The sequence below is a fragment of the Nicotiana tabacum genome, chromosome 11, assembly GCF_000715075.1.
Source record: "Nicotiana tabacum cultivar K326 chromosome 11, ASM71507v2, whole genome shotgun sequence".
NCBI lineage: Eukaryota > Viridiplantae > Streptophyta > Magnoliopsida > Solanales > Solanaceae > Nicotiana > Nicotiana tabacum.
In genome coordinates, this window is record NC_134090.1 from 49663221 (window position 1) to 49679944 (window position 16724).

Below are 16724 nucleotides of genomic sequence, written 5' to 3' on the forward strand. Positions count from 1 at the left end.
CTCGACTCCGTTGAGATCTGGATTTGGGTCACATAAATGTGCACCCGAGTTTAGGGAGGTAATGTTATTAAAATACGCGCCTAAAGAGACTAACGCATTATTATTTTGGGGAAGGCCGTAAAATTCACTAAACGGTCCGTCCCGAATTCTAAATATTTTATTTTAACCATTTATTGAGGGCCCCGCAAAGTTGCATTTTTATTTGGCGAGGCTCGTCTCATTTTTATTCAAAGGTCGATCCTAAAGTGACTATGATTTTCTATTTTTGTCTCTCAAAGAAAAAAAACCTAATTAATTAAAGTGCTCAAAAGCTTAAGGTCCAGTTTAAGAAGATGTCTGAACTTAGTCACATTAATGGGCATGGTGTTGGGCTTGAGACGGGACCCAAGTTGGATGGGGCGGAACCGCCCAGTTGAGGTTAAGGAGTCGAACCCTTGTAACCGGGCAAGCCACGAAATGGCTCACCGATGTGTCGTCCTTAAATCGGGCATAATTAAGCAATGGACTCGTTTCGCTTTGTAAGTTATACTTTCTTTTTTCGGCTTCCAATTATTAGAGAAGATGTGAAATGAGATACCCCAAATTCCTTTTAATTACAAATGATAGGAAAGATAACTACTGAAAGTTTATCTTATTATTGGTTTGGCTTTTCAAACATATTTACAAAGGAAGCACATAATAGGAAACTAGCTGAAGCTAACCTAACTTATTATACCAACTTATATTGAACCTAATTACAACTAACACTTAAACTAAAGCAGAAAACTTATATACATTTCAGGGCAAAACAATTAACAGTCCGTGCTAATACCAACAGTTTTTCAGTTTATTGTTACATAACTAATTTCAGTCCTACTAGTACAACTTCAAGCAAAGGTCTTACTACATTAAGAAACCAAACATTCTGATACATAAATCAAATGACTAAATCACATAATCTCATGATTTAGTTTCTATGTAATTCTTCACATTTCAGTTCACAATTAACCAGGATCAAGCTGTGTACCTGGAAATGGCAATACAAGAAGAGGAGAAGGAATAGTCAGCAGCCGCAGATAATACAGCAACAACAAACAACAATCCACAAAGAGCCCAGTAACATATGCAGCAAACCCAGGTGAATTTGAAACCAGTCAAAACCAGGACACCCAAACTTAAACAGCTCAAACGACCTCAGAAATGAAATCAGAAAAATACACTACTGCAACACTACACCCAAACTCATCTCAAGTTGTCTCGAAACCTTTGAAATCTCGACAACAACAAAATTCAATCGAAAATCTACTCAACTTTGACCAAAATTACTCAGCATGAAACTCTAAACCAATGTAACAGCATTTTTTATGGAACAGTAGCTCATTTCAGGGTTGAATGCTATAACTTTTAAGAATATTATCTAAGACCTGACCTGAATGGAACAGTAGAACCCAAGTGTGTATGCCTATATTCTCAGCCTGTTTTCAGCCTCAAAGACTCTGTTAACAATGCTTTTCCCCTCTCCTCCAAAATGTTCTCCCTTCCCTTCTTTATACGCAAACTACAGCCCTTTTTCCAGCTCTTAGGAGCACTCAGACCCATTAATTAAGCATATTTTGCCCATAATATTCTCTAGAACCCCACCCCTATATGTTTTGCTCTATTTTTGATTCACTTGTTCCCCACTAACCCTTGTCTTTTCTTTATTTAATTCAATGGTTATGGGTAGTACATACTTTAATTACATTCCCATTAGGCCTCCCCATACTATTATATTTTGTTACCCACTACTACTAAACAAATGCATTAGTTTAATGTTACCTTAGTACTTACTGGACAGAACACTTAAACTAACCACTTTTAAACTTTTAAGTCCCAAATTATCCCCTGAAACCCCTATGATTACTACCCATCATCTATAACCAATCCACCTAACAATTAACTAATTAACCACATGAAACTAACTCCTAATCAATACTATCACACCAAAACTGAATTTAAACCAATGATAGATTCATATCAGACCCTGAACATGACAACCTTAGGATTCAATTCATCAAACTCAGACCACAGTTTAAGCTCGAAACTCAAATTAAATGAATAGCATTAAAACAAAGATGTAGGAGCAGAAAGCATACTAACGATGAGCCCTGAAGCTAAGTGCCTAAGGATCAGTACATACAACACTCAACATCAAACCATTTGACGAAAACTACTGGTCTACAAACAAGAATGAATTAATCGACGAAACTATTTATAACATATGTTATTAATTGACAGAAGAAAATTGGACTAAGTAAATGGTCTGATGGAGAAAGGAAAAAATAACGGACAAAGACGAATTACAACGAACCTAATTTAGGCAAACGAATAATCGATTGAACTACTCAAACGAACATTGGAGTATTTAATCTGACCAGAATCAGAAAAAGAGGTGGAATATTTACTGGATTAAGAATTAACTTAAACTGAAAACCTAAAGAAACGACTAATTACAACTTAACACAAACAAATAAACATATAGAAAAAGGAAAAGAAGAAGCTAAGAAGAACTTACTGTTCTTTTCTCGGATCCCACCAACATGCCCTTTCGAACTTGAGTTCCAGTTAGCATTACATGTCTATTTCATCAGAAATAGGCTTATAATACTAACTAGAACCCATTCAACCCTGACAGCTTTGAAACAGTCTCGAACCGTTGAACCCTAGATCCGCCATTCGACGAGTTTTACTCGGATTCGAGCCAATTTGGTTAGGGATTAGCGATGAGGAGGTCAAGAGGATTATTGGGTGTGGTTTTGGGGTTAAGCGGACAGGCTAGGGTTTGGGACGGGGATCTTCGATCGAAGATTCGAGGGGCTCGGGGGTGATTCGAAGAAAAATGAGCGTGGATTCGGAGAGGGGATGGTTTGATGGTTCAGGGGTGTGATTTTGGGGTTGTTTGGCCACCGTCCGTTGCCGTGGGCGATTTCCGGCAGGCGGAAGGCGGTGGTGTGTGGTGGTGTGTGTTTTGGTCTCTGAAGAGACGAGTGGGGGGGGGGGTGTTTGGTATATCAAAATTAGTTGATTAATCTGAGGCGTTGGATGATGGGAACCAACAGTCCAGATTAAGTCACTTAAGCGAAACGGGGCCGTTTAGGCTTAGCTGGGGCGGGTATGGTTCGGGGTAAGCGGGTCGGGTTAGAGACGGGTTATGGGAGGGGGATCTTAGACTGTTGGATTGGGTGATTGAACGTTTGAGATTGATTGGCGACGAAACGGCGTCGTCTGGTATGGTCTCTTGGACCGGCCGGTTGGGCCTGGATATGGGGTGTGACATTGGGCTTGAACCTTTCTTTTAAAACTGGCTCAGTCCGATTTTTAACTTTTCTTCTCTTGTTTCTTCTTTTTCTTTTATTTTCTTTTTAATTCCTAATTACCAAAAATTCTAAATAAATTGTAAAGCCAAAATTAACTTAGAAAAATACTAATTAACCCTTAATAATAATTATCACACAAAATTAAATACAAAGATAATCACGCAATTTTGACATTAGACACTAAAAATGCGAAGTATGTTATTTTTTCGAATTTTCATTTTTGTAAAACAAATTACTGTTTAATTAATCCTAAATTGCAAAACTAAATCGTAAATGCAAATGCAACACATGTATTTTTTGTATTTAAAAATAGAATAAACATTCACAAACAAAAATACAAATAATTATCCAAAAATAATGCCACGCGTCTCAAAATTGCACACAAAGAAAAAATTATTTTATTTTGAATTTTTGGAAGTAATTCTTATAGGACAAAAATCACTTGCTCACAGTATCTAATCACAATTGACAAGGAATCAATTACAATGCATAAATTTAGAATTCCCAAACGTTTCCCCAAAAAGTCAAAAATCGACCCCGGACCCGCTTGGTCCAAACCCGAAATTCGGACCAAAACCCTATTACCCATTCACCCTCGAACCCGACTATGTGATTTTTTTTGGAATCCAATCTCAATTTGAGGTCTAAATCCCAATTTCACAAAAATTCCTAATTCTACCCAAACCCCCAATTTTCTCCATGAACACACTAGATTTTAGGTTTAATTCTTATGGAATGTAATGAAAAATTGAAAGAAAATGGGTTAGAATAACTTACCAATGAACTGGAGAAGAAAGGGTCTTGGAAAAAATTGCCAATAGGGTTTTCTTGTTTTGAAAATTTGAAGAATGAACAAAATCCCGTCTAACTTATGTTTTACATAGTTGCAGATGTCGCAAATGCGACCAGGGTTTCGCAATTGCGAACCCCGCAAATGCGAGAAATGCTTCGCAAATACGAAGGCCCCCCATCTCTGTTGCCTTCTCAAATGCGGATTGTGAGGATCGCAAATGCGACCCAAGATTTTGCAATTGCAAAAGTCCACCCCCAGCCCACTGCTCGCAAATGCGATAGTTCCTTCGCAAATGCAAGGCTTGCATTTGCGAGCTAGACCTCGCATGATCTGATACACCAGCTATGATTTTCTAAGTCCATTGCACTCCGTAGCCTATCCAGAACTCACATGAGCCCTCAAAGCTCCAAGCCAAATATGCACACAAGTCCAAACAATATTATACGAACTTGCTCGCGCGATCAAATCGCCACCAAATCAAAAGAAATTTTTCAGAAAACTTTAAAACTTCTATTTTCACAACCGATCGTCCAAATCACGTCAAACCAACTCCTTTTCTCACCAAATTTGACAGACAAGTCTTAAATATAATAATACATGTATCGGGCTCCGAAACCAAAATACGGACCCGGTATCAACAAATTCAAACTTCGGTCATTCTAAAAATCATTAAACTTTTAATCTTTCAATTTTCAACAAAAATTAATAACTCAAGCTAGGGACCTCCGAATTCAATTTCGGGCATATGCCTAGGTCCCATATTACGATACGGACCCACCTGAACCGTCAAAATACAAATCCGGGTCTGTTTACTTAAAACGTTGACCGAAATTAACTGAAATGAATTTTCAAGGCGAAATTCTTATATATTTTTTTCAGTTTTCAACATAAAAGCTTTTCGAAAATACACCCGTACTGCGCACGCAAATCGTGAAGGACTAAAATGAGGTATTTAAGACTTCAAAGCATAAAATTAGTTTCTAAATATAAAATGACCTATCGGATCATCACATATCTTAATATACAACTTAATATTCAATTGTGTATTCATCTCCAAACATTTAAAATCTTAATACACATCTTAATATTCAGATTTACATTCAGATTAAGACGTCGGAAAGTTAATAAAAACAAATGAGGCCAAAATGCAAAAGCGTTAACTGAAACCATTAACCATGAACACATATAATTTTTTCAGTCATGCGATTCATGATCTTCCAAATCATATTGTCACGAAGATATAGATTTATATGATTTAGTGACTGTCACTCTATTAATAATTGCACATAACTTTTTTATTTCTACTTTAATCCATTAAAAATTAAAAATATAAGTGAGTCTATTTACATGTAAAAGCCCACCGGTCCCCCCATTTTTCTCGTTCCATCTCGACCCCGTCCCCCGTCCCCCTGACCTAGGAGTGGCAAACGCACGGGTTGAGTCGGCTATGAATGGGTCAAAAATGGATGATAAAAACAATTATCCGATCCGACTCATATTTAATATAGATAAAAAGGAGTTAACCGGCAGATAATATGAATTTCCATATTATCAATGGCTTCTTATCACTTTTCGGAGAATTCCTAGTCTACCAAACTTGAGGAATCCCTAATTTGAGGCTTTACTAAATGTAAAAGTTAAACCCATTAGTTATCTATTTTCTAAATGAATAATATGGTTTTTATCCATATCTGACCTGTTTTTAAAAAGTTCATAATCCAACCTATTTTAATGGATAATACGGGTAGATAACTGTTTTCTTTAACTATTTTGCCACCACTATCTCGTCCCCCTTCCCCGCACCCCACCCCCACCCTAACACCCTTATTAGTGAGTAACATAACAATTATTGTTATTATGTCACGACCCTGGTTCACCAATTGTGAACCTGTCGTTACGGCGCCCAGTCTTCGCGACTAGGTAAGCCTAACACATTGCGGAATTTAACAGTTCGAAATAAAAACAGTAAACAAACACTAAATAGAAAAGGAAGTGTATAACGATGTCGCTTGGCACATACACTAAATACACAACTCCTGAAAGTAACATCCCAAAACCCGGAATCCCACGGGCAACACAGGTTACAAGAAGTCTAACACTGCTCTAGTCACCAGAATTTGTCTAATACAAAGAGAGGAATCGAAATAACAGCTAACAACTAGGGATGGAATGAGAAGGAGACTTTGCGGATTTGCGGACGTAGCAGATGTATACCTCAAGTCTCCAATAATGCTCCCTGACAGCTACTGGCGGTATGCCTGCTCAGATGTACCTGGATCTGCACAACAAAAGTGTGCAGAAGAGTAGCATGAGTACACCACAGCGGTACTCAGTAAGTGTCAAGCCTAACCTCGGTGGGGTAGTGACAAGAAAGGTCGAGGCCCTACTGAGATAAACATAAGAATAAATATGAAATGAATAGACAAAAGGAAATACAGTAAATCTCGATTATCTAGCAAAAACAATAAGTAAACGGAACAAGGTACAAATACAAATCTACAAATACAAGAACGATCACTACAGGCTATTTATCATCGGGGATCTCCTGGTATCCCGAGGATCTCCTGGTATCCTCTTCATATATACAGAGGAACTCCAAGTATCCCGAGGATCTCCTAGTATCCTCCATTTAATCACGAGGGATCTCCAAGTATCCTGAGGATCTCCTAGTATCCTCCAATTAATCAATCCTGTGTCGGGGATCTCTTAGTATCCCGCACTTCCAAATCTCGGAACAAAAATACGAACGAGGGAAACTCCCGGGATGCCGTCTCGTAGACCCAATCTAAACACGAGGGATCTCCAAGTATCCCGAGGATCTCCTGGTATCCTCTTCATATATACAAGTGATCTCCAAGTATCCCGAGGATCTCCTAGTATCCTCCATTTAATCAATCCTGTGCCGGGGATCCCTTAATATCCCGCACTTCCAAATCTCGGAACAAAAATACGAACGAGGGAAACTCCTGGATGCCGTCCCGTAGACCCAATCGTAAACACATCACAACAAATCAATAATTAATAGAAAGAAGTTAAGTGCGGACAACAAGAAAAAAAAATCTAGAGTCTAACATGCTTCACAAAGGAAGACATTGCAATTTAGTCAAATAGAGCAAATAAGTTACTAACATGTTCTCCCTAAGCTGAAACAAGTGAAATTGCCTTTTTAACAGTTAAATACGTGAAGATACACAGTCTAAATAAGTCGAGTAAGGTGAATTTTAAACAATTAGCACAAGTACACCCCATCACCTCGCGCACAAGGCATTTTAACAACAGCAAAGACATCCTAAGGGGAGAGGTCCCCCACACAAAGTTAGACAAGCCACTTACCTCGAACCGGTACAAAAATCGCTAAGAAACAATGCCCTTGCCACGAGTATCCGAATCCGAGTGGCCCAAATCTATTCAAACTAATTACATATTGTAAATAACATCGCAAGTAACTAGTTCCACTATTAAAATTAAAGCTAAGGCGCGAAAATAGGTAAAATGACCAAAATTCCCCTCAGGTCAACGTCTCAGAATCGAATAAAATTTATATTTCCAGAAACCTCATACTCTCACGAGTCTAACCATACCAAATTTATCTAATTCCGACACCATTTGGTCCTTCAAATCTTCATTTTATATTTTTGAAAGATTCCACAATTTTCTTCCCAAATTCCATCTCAAATCACTAATTAAATGATAAATTCAATGGTATATTCATGTATTCTAACCAAATCTGAGTTAGAATCACTTACCCCGATGAATTTCTTGAAAAACCTTCGAAAAATCGCCAAATTCCGAGCTCTATAGGTCAAAATATCAAATAAAACCCAAAACCTCGTATTTATAGAGTACCCATCGGATTCCGACAGTGTTGACCGCACAAAAATTACCGCGGTCCGCGCCTAGGGAGTGCTGACCGCACAAAAATGGTCGCGGTCACGCAGCAATTTGACTGCAGTGGCAGGCTTCACTACTTTGGCCATAACGTTCTCTACTGATGTCCAAATGCATATTATAATATGATTTTGAAACCTAGATTCAAAGCTCTACAGCTTTCGTTTTTGAATCACCTCAATATTCCGTGTTGATCAAAAGATATGAGCTTCGGAAGTAGAACCAGCAGCCTGCAGATCTTCCCGGGCGCGGCCGCACGCCCAGCGCGAAAAGGAGCACGGTCCGCGTCTCCACTGCTGCCACCTCCATTTTTCTAAGTTTCGGGGTGTCCGTACTTGCTCAAAACTCACCCGAAATACACCCGAGGCCCCCCTAACCTCAACCAAAAGCACCAACGCATCCTAAAACATTATGCAAACTTGTTCCAATCATCAAAATACCTCGACTAACACTAAAATCATCGAATTACATCAACTTCAAGCCTAAGTTCTTTTAGAAATTTCAAAACACACATTCGATCAAAAACCCGACCAAAACATGTTCGAATGACTTTAAATTTTGCACGCATATCCTAAATCATCTAACGAAGCTACAGCCACTTCCAGAATTCCGTTCCGACCCTTGGATCAAAATTTAACCTATCAACCGTAATTTGTCAAAATACTAACTTTCGGCATTTCTAGCCTAAATGAGCTACGGACTTCCAAAATAAATTCTGAACACGCTCCCAACCCCGAAATTACCTAACGGAGCTAACGGAACCATCGGATTTCCATTCCGAGGCCATCTTCACACTGTTCCGATTACGGACCATTTTTCAACACTTAAGCTCTTATTTAGGGACTAAGTCTCCCAAAACACTCCGAATCCCAACACCGAATGTCCCGGCAAACCAGAATAGCAGAAATGAACTTAGGGGAAGCAGTTAATGGGGAAACGGGGCATAAATTCCAAAGACGACCGGCTGGGTCGTCACATCCTCCTACACTTAAACACTCGTTCGTCCTCGAACGAGCATAGAGAACATACCTGAAGTAGCAAAAAGATGAGGGTATCGGCTGCGCATATCCCGCTCGGTCTCCCAAGTCGCCTCTTTGGTCGGCTGACCCCGCCACTGAACCTTTACTGAAGTTATATCCTTTGACCTGAGCTTTCGGACTTGCCTGTCTAATATTGCCACTGGCTCCTCAACATAGGATAGATCCTTGACCAGCCGGACTGAACTGAAATCCAACACATGCGACGGGTCACCGTGATACCTCCGGAGCATCGATACATGAAATACTGGATGCATTCCTACCAAGCTGGGAGGTAAGGCAAGCTCATAAGCAACCCCCCCCAACTCCTCAATAACTCAAAAGGGCCAATAAACCTCGGAATCAACTTCCCTTTCTTCCCAAATCTCATAACGCCCTTCATAGGCGAAATGCAAAGCAGAACCCGCTCACCAACCATATAGGAAACATCACGAACTTTCCTGTCCGCGTAACTCTTCTGTTTGGACTAGGCTGTACGGAGTCTGTCTTGAATCACCTTAACCTTTTCCAAGGCACCCTGAACTAAGTCCGTGCCCAATAATCTAGCCTCGCCCGACTCAAACCAACCCACCGGAGATCTACACCGTCTCCCATATAAAGCCTCATACGGTACCATCTGCATACTGGACTGATAGCCGTTGTTGTAAGCAAACTCTGCTAATGGCAAGAACTGATCCCAAGATCCTCCAAACTCAATCACACATGCGCGGAGCATATCCTCAAGAATCTGAATAGTGTGTCCGAACAATCTCCCGGATATAGATCTCCGCCAACCGCTCTGAGGAATAAGTAGTACACACAGGAATAAAGTGAGCGGACTTGGTCAGCCAATCCACAATCACCCAAATAGCATCGAACCTTCTCAAAGTCTGTGGGAGCCCAACTACAAAGTCCATGGTGGTTCGCTCCCTTATACGGTCAAACAAGGAAGACCGAGAAACCACACAAGCTAGGACTCGACTGGGCTTCGAAAGGTCCAATCTCACAAACTGGCTGACTAAGGCCTGAACGTCCATTGCCATAAGTCTCTCTGCACTACTTCTACTTTCTTTAGATCCACCTAAATACCCTCACTCGATACCACGTGGCCTAAGAATGCCACGGAATACAACTAGAACTCACATTTCGAGAACTTAGCATATAACTTCTTCTCTCTCAAAGTCTGAAGCACAGTTCGCAGGTGTTGCTCATGATCTTCCCGAATCCGGGAATACACCAGAATATCATCAATAAAGACAATGACGAACGAGTCAAGATATGGCCGGAACACACTATGCATCAAATGCATAAAGGCTGCTGGGGCGTTGGTCAGCCCAAATGACATAACAAGGAACTCGTAATGGCCATACCGAGTCCTTGAAAGCAGTCTTCGGGATATCTGGTTCCCGAATCTTCAACTGATGGAAACCTGAGCGCATGTCAATCTTAGAAAACATCTGTGCGCCCTGAAGCTGGTCAAATAAATCATCAATACGAGGCAAAGGATAACGGTTCTTCACTGTAGCTTTGTTCAACTGTCGATAATCAATACGCATAGAAGCACCCTTTTTTTTCTTTACCAACAAAACAGGAGCACCCCAAGGCGATACACTGGGCCGAATAAAACCTTTATCAAGCAAATTCCTGTAACTGATCCTTCAACTTAACTGAAGGTTTTACCTCATCCTTAGTCCATAACCTTAGGACAGGACCCAAACTTCAAAATCTGCCATTCGTCATAGGATACGAATTCCATATCATCACACTGCATTAGTCTTATTTCAACACACTTAAACTTTTAATAATGCTTAAATACTTCGAAATTATTCCTTCGGGTTGTTAAATTCTCCCCCACTTAGGGTCATTCATCCTCAAATACACGACGTAGCTTATCTCTTTCTTCGCACATCTTAAGGTCTCAAATTTTCTAACTTCCAAATTTTTTTTATTTTTTTATTTTTTGAAATTTCGGCAGAGCCTCCCCTGTATTTGGGTCTATCCACCTGCCAGAGTAACACCAAAACAACTACTAACAACACATCCATAACCCAATGAAACACCACAATGTATATATCAATAACACTAATCTCATCATTATAAGCATCGCAATATCATGCTGATATCTGGACATGCAACACATCACCTGTATGCTAATAACCATGTCTCTGGCCATAATAGTTGTTCATAAATCACAACATTTCCAATTAACCTTATGTTAACAATCATCTTATTTCAGACCTCCACTTTACTCACAACGAGGCATTGAGACCTCATAATTACTTACCCAAATTAACGAGTCACATTTAACGCCACATGGACGCTCGTCTCATAGGCTAGAGATCAACGTTACAACATAAAAAAATGGTTGAATATGAACAGAAAATATACCAGAATTGTCAAATAAGCCCAATAGGCATGACTCCCATTTAAAATATAGTACCAAAAATTTTAATTTCATAAAAGGAGACTTTTAAACACATAAACCTTTCACTACCAGGACCTTGTCCTTATATAACATCCACCGCAACTTGTAGCTCGGTTTAAAATATTTCACATTATATAATTATTTGAGGATATCACCCTCAACTCTGAATCACAAGTATTTGCACATTGTGCCAACTGAAATTTTTCATTTCCTTTCTTTCTTCTTTTCAATAATTTCCGTCAAAGAAAATCACAACATACAATGATAGGGATAGCTATCTCCATATAACAGCCCAACGTGAGTATTCACATAAGTAGATTTTATGATTATGAAGCTCACTCATGAGTGGAGCATATTAAGCGGACTCGCCTAAATTTTCAAAATCAAATCAAGTTAAGGAAAAAAAATATCATTTTTGTAACAATCAGAATTGTACTTGTAATGACACCATCTGGTATAGTGGCCTCAGCCACACTATAGCAATTATATCAATGGGTCGGGCATCCACCTCTTAGGCGCCATCTGCTCGTTCATTCTCCATCTCTATCTTGTAGCGTATGTAGATTAGTAACTATAATGGAGTGTGTTGACTGTGTGTTCTGATGAAATAGGTTTCTCCCAAGTTTGGGATAATTTCTCATGATGTTTCTAGTATTACTACATTCATAACAACCCATCTGCAGTTCGACTGCTCATACCGAGTCTGTGCCGGATAACTAGAATAACCATTTAAGGAACCCCATGCTAGTGGTGCATTTAAAAGATAATTGTCCCATGAGAGTGCCCTAATTAACTGGAGCACTACGAGTATTCTAAAATTGTTTTCATTTCCCTGCTGATATTGAATGTAGAATCATTATGGACATAGGAACATCGAAAGTCCCCACATCATCCCATACAAATCTCAGCTCCTACTCATATACAAGTTTCAGAGAACTTTTGGATACCACATAAATACACCTCATGCCAAATCTGATATGACACATGACCCACAATTTGATCGTTGATAGTGAACTCTCTTCACTTGGTGCAAGGCCATAAGATACATCTTGATACTCCACAATACTAACCTTTATCGCTCGTATGTCACCATCATGAGACACCCCAAGCCATTCGTTTGGCATATGTCCTTCTTAGGACAGTTAAACTCACTTCCTCCAGCATCTCGGTTGCTAGTTGTACCCTTCGCTAGATAGACATCTCATACGTACCACATAGTCCCTATTACCACCAACTATCTTCAGATCTACATCCACCTCGTGACTCTCCATTACTGCGACGATTAGGCAATTAAGTAAACCTTCTTAGGACCGTACTTATCAACCAGATGACAGAACCTATTGCACCCCCATGTGCACAATTGAATGATCTCTTAATACTTCTGCATTATCGATATGGATGACACGCGGTAACAACGGTTGAGCAAATTCTTGGCTCCCTTATAATCCTTCTGTAGCATCACGAACCATCAGCACAAAATTTATACCGAGTGCGCAATTTCAATACACGAGTGAATGCAAAAAGAACATATGATATAAGCCCCAAACTGGATAAATGACGCACGATAAGAAATGAAATGAAGTGGAATTTTCCTAACGGTTACATAGCCTCTCGTAGATAAGTACAGACGTCTCCGTACCGATCAGCGAGACTCTAATAAACCGGCATGTGTTCCGTGACTCCTATGAACCTAGAGCTCTGATACCAACTTGTCACGACCCTGGTTTACCAATTGTGAACCTGTCATGACGGCACCCAGTCTTCGCGACTAGGTAAGCCTACACATTGTGGAATTTAACAGTTCGAAATAAAAACAGTAAACAAACACTAAATAGAAAAGGAAGTGTATAACGATGCCGCTTGGCGCATACACTAAATACACAACTCCTGAAAGTAACATCCCAAAACCCGGAATCCCACGGGCAACACAGGTTACAAGAAGTTTAACACTGCTCTAGTCACCAGAATTTGTCTAATACAAAGAGAGGAATCGAAATAACAGCTAACAATTAGGGATGGAATGAGAAGGAGACTTTGCGGATCTGCGGACGTAGCAGATGTATACCTCAAGTCTCCGATAATGCTCCCTGAAAGCTACTAGCGGTATGCCTGCTCAGATGTACCTGGATCTGCACACTTTCTGCACAACAAAAGTGTGCAGAAGAGTAGCATGAGTACACCATAGCGGTACTTAGTAAGTGTCAAGCCTAACCTCGGTGGGGTAGTGACGAGAAAGGTCGAGGCCCTACTGAGATAAACATAATAATAAATAAGAAATAAATAGACAGAAGGAAATACAGTAAATCTCGAGTATCTAGCAAACACAATAAGTAAACGGAACAGGCTACAAATACAAATCTACAAATACAAGAACGATCACTACAGGCTATTTATCATCGGGGATCTCCTGGTATCCCGAGAATCTCCTGGTATCCTCTTCATATATACAAGGGATCTCCAAGTATCCCGAGGATCTCCTAGTATCCTCCATTTAATCACGAGGGATCTCCAAGTATCCTGAGGATCTCCTAGTATCCTCCAGTACATCACGAGGGATCTCCAAGTATCCCAAGGATCTCCTAGTATCCTCCATTTAATCACGAGGGATCTCCAAGTATCCCGAGGATCTCCTTGTATCCTCTTCATATATACAAGGGATCTCCAAGTATCCCGAGGATCTCCTAGTATCCTCCATTTAATCACGAGGGATCTCCAAGTATCCCGAGGATCTCCTGGTATCCTCTTCATATATACAAGGGATCTCCAAGTATCCCGAGGATCTCCTAGTATCCTCCATTTAATAAATCCTGTGCTGGGGATCTCTAAGTATCCCGCACTTCCAAATCTCGGAACATAAATACGAACGAGGGAAACTCCCGGGATGCCGTCCCGTAGACCCAATCGTAAACACATCAGAACAAATCAATAATTAACAAAAAGAAGCTAAGTGCGGACAACAAGAAAAAAAAATCTAGAGTCTAACATGCTTCACAAAGGCAGACATTGCAATTTAGTCAAATAGAGCAAATGAGTTACTAACATGTTCTCCCTAAGCTGAAACAAGTGAAATTGCCTTTTTAACAGTTAAATACGTGAAGATACACAGTCTAAATAAGTCAAGTAAGGTGAATTTTAAACAATTAGCACAAGTACACACCCGTCACCTCGCGCACAAGGCATTTTAACAACAGCAAAGACATCCTAAGGGGGAGAGGTCCCCCACACAAAGTTAGACAAGCCACTTACCTCGAACCGGTACAAAAATCGCTAAGAAACAATGCCCTTGCCACGAGTATCCGACTCCGAGTGGCCCAAGTCTATTCAAACCAGTTACATATTGTAAATAACATCGCAAGTAACTAGTTCCACTATTAAAATTAAAGCTAAGGCGCGAAAATAGGTAAAATGACCAAAATGGCCCTCAGGCCAATGTTTCGGAATCGAATAAAATTTACATTTCCAGAAACCTCGTACTCTCACGAGTCTAACCATACCAAATTTATCCAATTCCGACACCATTTGGTCCTTCAAATCTTCATTTTATATTTTTGAAAGATTCCACAATTTTCTTCCCAAATTCCATCTCAAATCACTAATTAAATGATGAATTCAATGGTATATTCATGTATTCTAACCAAATCTGAGTTAGAATCACTTACCCCGATGAATTTCTTGAAAAACCTTCGAAAAATCGCCAAAATCCGAGCTCTATAGGTCAAAATATCAAATAAAACCCAAAACCTCGTATTTATAGAGTACCCATCGGATTCCGACAGTGTTGACCGCACAAAAATTACCGCGGTCCGCGCCTAGGGAGTGCTGACCGCACAAAAATGGTCGCGGTCACGCAGCAATTTGACTGCAGTGGCAGGCTTCACTACTTTGGCCATAACGTTCTCTACCGATGTCCAAATGCCTATTATAATATTTTTTTGAAAACTAGATTCAAAGCTCTACAACTTTCGTTTTTGAATCACCTCAATATTCCGTGTTGATCAAAAGATATGAGCTTCGGAAGTAGAACCAGCAGCCTGCAGATCTTCCCGGGCGCGGGCGCGCGCCCAGCGCAAAAAGGAGCGCGGTCCGCGTCTCCACTGCTGCCACCTCCATTTTTCTAAGTTCCGGGGTGTCCGTACTTGCTCAAAACTCACCCGAAACACACCCGAGGCTCCCCGGACCTCAACCAAAAGCACCAACGCATCCTAAAACATTATGCAAACATGTTCCAATCATCAAAACACCTCGACTAACACTAAAATCATCGAATTACATCAACTTCAAGCCTAAGTTCTTTTAGAAATTTCAAAACACACATTCGATCAAAAACCCGACCAAAACATGTTCGAATGACTTGAAATTTTGCACGCATATCCTAAATCATCTAACGAAGCTACAACAACTTCCGAAATTCCGTTCCGACCCTTGGATCATAATTTAACCTATCAACCGGAATTTGTCAAAATACTAACTTTCGGTATTTCTAGCCTAAATGAGCTACGGACTTCCAAAATATATTCCGAACACACTCTCAACCCCGAAATCACCTAACGGAGCTAACGGAACCATCGGATTTCCATTCTGAGGCCATCTTTACACTGTTCCGATTACGGACCATTTTTCAACACTTAAGCTCTTATTTAGGGACTAAGTGTCCCAAAACACTTTGAATCCCAACACCGAACGTCCCGGCAAACCAGAATAGTAGAAATGAACTTAGGGGAAGCAGTTAATAGGAAAACGGGGCATAAATTCCAAAGACGACCGGCTGGATCGCCACATATTATTATTATAAAAAGAATAGTAGGAGAAAGTGGTTGGTGTGAAGACAAACTTATCTCTATTTTGGAAAGTAAATAACGGGAGCAATTTGGTATATAGAATTAATGGTGCTTTACCAAACAATACACATATGTAGCGAATTACTGAGGGTTATGTTCGATTTAGAGTTCACTTCTTCTATAATTCAAAATGCAAATCAGAGGACGAATATAAGTATTTAACTAGAAAATAGAATTTTTGGTCCAAGCCTAATTTTAAAAGAATCTGGGTTACTGATAATCAAATAAGGAACAAATAAGAAGAATTGTATTAAACGATAGCTGAGTAAGTAAAAGAAAGCAAAGTAAATCAGTATATTCCAATAATATTTTGTATCCTTACAAATGTTTATTTCTCTCCTTTTATAGCTATTTCTAAGTAATACGTTTCTTTCTTCTCACAACAGAGCCATTATAAGCAATTAATGGCATTAATGTAACGTTATAATT